Below are 5,133 nucleotides of genomic sequence, written 5' to 3'. Positions count from 1 at the left end.
GAAAAAAAAAGAGCTTTCTAATGTGATTCTGTGCTTTGACACAAAAAAACCTCCAAACCAAAACAAACCCAAAAAACAAACCAATGACCAACTGCTACTCTAAGTTTTTAATTGTTCCATGTCCTACTTGCCAGAATCCAAACCTACGATAAGAGCTATTTAGGTGGAGGAGAAAAGAAGGTTCAATTTGTGCCACTATTTTGCTTGTCTCGCACCTCTCGATGCCACCACCGATACCTCATATGCACGATACAGCCTTCTTGGCCCTTTTTAAGGCTCAGCATGACTGGTTCTTCCTCCCAACGGATGCTTCTGTTTCTTTCCACTCGGGCAGTGCCATGCCTTCCTAACACATAGATGCTGATCACATACCTGCTGCTCCCACGGTGAATTAAGGCTCAGCCCTTGCCCTCCAGGTCGGGTAACGAGCCAACACATTCATTACTATAAAGTACACCGTCAAATGGTGAACATGAATATTCTAGAGGTTGGATTTGAAATAAGCGTGGCAAAGACTATTCTGTGTCTGGTATAAAAATAAGCATGTAGTTCAGGACATGTAGCCATGGGGGAAAACACCCATCCCAGCCAAATTGTAGCAAGGAGAAGAAGGGAGAAGATCCCTGTGAGTTTCCAACTTTTTCAAATACATATGTTTGTAAGTTTTATAAGAAATACTCTGTATTTAGTTATTTTTCCTTTGACTACGTTTTGAGGCATGCTGCAATACAATGTAATAAAAACACTTTTTAATTTGTTGCTGAGCTTTAAAAATAACAAAAGCCCTGTCTAATTTGTTGCTGAGCTTTAAAAATAATAAAAGCCCTGTCGAATTTGCAGAATTCTGTGTGTTGCCCTAGTGTAATTGCTGACTGCCTTTGAATATATGAATAATTTCATATTTGACTGTCGTGGTTCAGGTTTTTAAGACTGCCTACTAGGATACATTACAAGTTAGAACGGTGAGACTTCTATTGCCAGCACCTAGTCGGAGGGAAGTAACGGCTAATACCTCTGATGTTTCTGTAGATGACAAACTTTTTAACAGAAAGGACAAAATGTGAGGTGCTGATAATTTTTTTACCACGTTCATACTACAAGTTACTGATGCTGTAAAACCATATTGACTAACTAATATTTCTCGATGGCAGGCACTCAGAAGAGTTTTAACTTTTAGCTATTTATCTCCTGATAAATTTCATTTTAGATAACAGTGCTGGTGACAAGGCATCCAGTCAAGATGAAACAGAAATTGCTTCTGAAGAATTCAAGTGGACGCTTAACCCTGAAACCAATAGTCGACCAGGGAAAATAAAAGAAACAGACAGAACAAGTATTTTAAGAGCACAGCAGAATTCATACAAGCTTGGAGAAGATGTTTCAGAATTTGGGTGCAACAAAGAATGTTTGTCAAGCACTAGTGATGACAAAACAGGAACAGATGAAGCTCAGCCTTCAAAATCTTATCCTCAGCTACCTTCTGTCATCCAGAGAAGAGAAACTGTAACACAGTTTCAAGGAGTAACTCCAGTAAAACTATCTCGCCGAGAGCTGCGTCATATTCCTCCCTCCGAATTATCTTTGAGACGCTCAAGCCTTGGAGTTGGTGTCAGTTTTATTGCTCCAGACTCCATCGAAATGGACAAAAAGCCTAGTGTCACTAAGACATAGTTACTCTTCATTGCATTTTTAATAGCTGTTGCTATTGAAGCAATGGTATTAGATTTCTTTGTTCATGGTCTTGTTAAGTATCAACCATGGATAAATGAGTAAGTGTTCTTTAGTTCTTACAGCTCGCTATCAAGTCGTTAGGTGTTATGCTCACACAGTTTCAGTGAATCCGCGATGGATTTTAATTAACACAGTATCTAAGAACTTTCATTCAAAGGCCTTTTAACACTGAAGAAATTATTTATATTGATTTTTTGCAGTAACTTCAAAAAAGACAAATGTTTTTCAAAAATTGCACTGTGAAGTGCAGTGCAGTGCACTTGTGTAACTTAGGTTTCCTAGAACAATGTAGTACTTCACTTTCTTGGGTCAGAAACAATAACAAACTATTTAATTTATTTGGATATAGAGCTAGAAAATTTAGTTGCCAGACCATCACCTAGTATTGATAATGACTGGCTTCTGTACGCTTTTTATCTAAAAACATTTTATACGAGCCATGTTTGAGACCAAAATCAGTACCTAAAGATAAATTTGTTCCTGAAAAGGAACATAAAAGTACTTACTTTTTTTTTTCTTTAGGGCTGTGTTATGAAATTGAGAGAATTGCTTATTTCACTTTGTTTTTGTTTGGGCTTTTGAAGAATTGCACTTGGCCACTCAAAGTGTGATACTTATTTCTGTACTACTAAAATGGAAAAAAAAACAGAGGACCAAATTCAGCATCCTCTAGCTAAGCCAGATGGACCAATATATTATTTTGTTTGTACTAACTAGTCATGTCCTTTCACAGACAAATTATTCTTCTGGATTCCGTATCTGCTTCAGAGCAAGGACTACACATACCCTTCAGTTTACTGCTATGCTGTTGTTGGTAATGCATTCAGGATGAAAAGCAAATCTTTTTTGTAAGAGGACAGTGGTCACCGAGAAGCATACGCGTAACAGCTGCACAAACTTGAAGGCAGAGACCAGAATGTCGGCATTTAAATGAGATTAACACTTCTAACCGTAACTCTTTCCTACATAAAAAAATGGCACTGCTGAAAGTAAGGTTAGTTTTATTTTAGTGGTGGACTTCAGCCAGTCATGTTTGAAAATGTTGTCTTAGATTATTAGATGTACTTAGGAAAGGAATTTTTGCTTTCTGCTATTGTTTAGGCAAGGTCTTGTGTATAGCATGTGTGGTTATAGGTATGAAAGAAATGCATTTTTCCACACTGCAAGAACACTTCAAATCTGCCCACATTATAAAGATGCTATTACAGCACGATAAATGGACCTATTGTCTTGTGGCACGTTTTTCTGAGTAGACTGCAAAGTATTTCATTCTAATGAGATAGATAAACCACTTAACATGTCAAATGATTGTATCTTTCACAATTATACCTAACTATCACCTGTTGTTCAGCTGAATTGTGAGGTAAGGATTGGGGTCTGTCTTGATCGTTTTTGGATTGGGCTTGTTTTTACTGTCATGGAAGTACTGAGTCTTAACTGATGTTAAGTTTAATATTAGTGTATATATCATTCACTTAATGTTTCTAGTCAAGAAGCAATAAACAGAAACAAGTAAATACAGTTTCAAATGTGTACTTATTTACATCTCCATGTTAAGTGAAGGAATTGTTGAAGGCATTTCTTCTCAAGGTAATACTGTGCATTAACATACACCTCATACCACCCTATAAATAAACATGAATTCCTCTTCTTTTGAAGTTTCCACAAATGAAAAACCTGTTCTTTATGGATGCAAAAAAAGCAAGGGAAAATGTAGGAAAGTACAACTCAATTGCTAGTAGATGTCAGCTGGTGCTCTGGAAGTTTCTGTAGCTGGGACACTGCAGATTAGGTAGTCATTCAAGTGTCAGACTCTGTATGCCATACGTACCCATTTCAAGACGCAACTGCAACGTCACCTAATGCTAAGGTAGATAAATACACCAGATACGTTTGTGATCTTTCGAGAAGTGGAAGAGTTGTTGACCATGAGAGGGACCCAACATAAGCAAAGCAATGAGAGAGGCCAGTAACTCAGTCATATAGGGAAGAGAAAAGTAAACAGTGACTTATGTTCCCATTTATGTAACTCTAACAGAGCTAACAAAGTGGTTTTACCTCTTCCACAATATGTAGCTCCTCTTGTTTCTGCTAATGAAAAACAAAACTTTATCTAATAGGCTTTTATTATCACTCTGTTTTACTTCCTTCATGTTATTCATGGGCATTTAGGGCCTTCATTGACATTTAGCTGATGTGCAATATGGGGGTAAAAACAACATGGAGCTAATTTGCAGTGACCCACCGTGCCATTATTTCACTTATTAACAGTTGTTTCTCCTGCTACATCCTGCTAAAATTAACTAAAAAAAAAAAAAAGCCATGCGTATAATCTGTTCTGTTGTCTAGCTAGTAACTGTGAATATAAACTAACTTTACTTATGATCTGAATTCTCTTATGATGATTATCTGAACAGCGTGAAGGCTGCATTTCTGTAACAGACTCTTGCCCTTTCCGTTACCCGTAGCTTAGTGCCGCTCATTGACGTCGGAGTTACCCCATGCAAGCGGCTTGCAGAAGTTCTCTGATCTGTGTAAATATCGCACCACCTTTGAGAAGCAAATCTGGCTTTTAGTAAGTTAATGAAAGTTTCACCCCCTCTATACCAAAAAAGGTTTGTTCTTAGTAACTTAAAAGGTGAGCTGTAACAGGTCTTGAAACCCCAACTACGTGTGTGTGGTGAGGGACCTTCTGTCCTGGCAAAGCAATTTTCAATCCAACCGATCTGAAGGTTCCAGCCTAAATGTACTTTTATTGCGCAGCCAGTAAACAGTATGTCAGTTCTCATTGTCAGGACTAATGTGCTGATTAAGCAGGTTATTCTACGTAGGGCGTCCAATGAATCTGAAAATATTTGTAAGAAAAACTATTTGCAGGGCATCACTTCAACAAATGCACGTTTTACGCACTTCTAATATGACGTAATTTTTATTCGACAGCAAACACTACACACAATACAGCGAACTTTGTTATCCTGCCAACGGTAACCTCATTAACCTGGGTTATGTATGCTATGATCTATGATCACAGCACAGATGGACAGCGCGCTAGCTGAAAGAAACAATGCAAACGAACGAAGGACAAGGGGGGTTTTTTCCAGACTGACTGGACCCACGGTTACCAAGTACAGTGGTGTAATCTGCCCCAGGCTAAAAACCTCCAGCGGCCCACGCAGCCAACAATTCCGGTCTTCTGGAGTTTTTTCCCCCGACACGAGCCGCCCAGCTGACCGTTAGTGCTCGCGACGGGCGGTATTTTGAAGGAGCCCGAGGAAACGCTCCGCATTTCATCACGGCTGGCGCAGGTAGGGTGTTCGGCGGTTCGAGAGGGTCACAGGGGAGCCGAGGCACGCACCCGGGCGCTCTGCCGTTAGCCTTCCTGCCCCAGCTTCGCGGCCCCCT

The 5,133-nt window shown here is 39.3% G+C and overlaps 1 protein-coding gene across 1 annotated transcript in view; it reads left to right on the top strand.

The window, feature by feature from the left end:
• Positions 1–5,017: 5,017 nt before the first annotated feature.
• Positions 5,018–5,133, top strand: part of GKAP1 (G kinase anchoring protein 1) — a 32,934-nt gene continuing 32,818 nt past the window's right edge. The window contains exon 1 of the mRNA XM_009328110.1: positions 5,018–5,036. The gene's annotated coding sequence lies outside the window, so the exon portion shown is untranslated. The remainder of the gene's footprint in view (positions 5,037–5,133) is intronic.

The sequence above is a fragment of the Pygoscelis adeliae genome, unplaced genomic scaffold, assembly GCF_000699105.1.
Source record: "Pygoscelis adeliae isolate BGI_AS28 unplaced genomic scaffold, ASM69910v1 Scaffold45, whole genome shotgun sequence".
Taxonomy (NCBI): Eukaryota; Metazoa; Chordata; class Aves; order Sphenisciformes; family Spheniscidae; genus Pygoscelis; species Pygoscelis adeliae.
The sequence above is the reverse complement of the archived record's forward strand: the minus strand, read 5'-3'. Positions and strand labels throughout refer to the sequence as shown.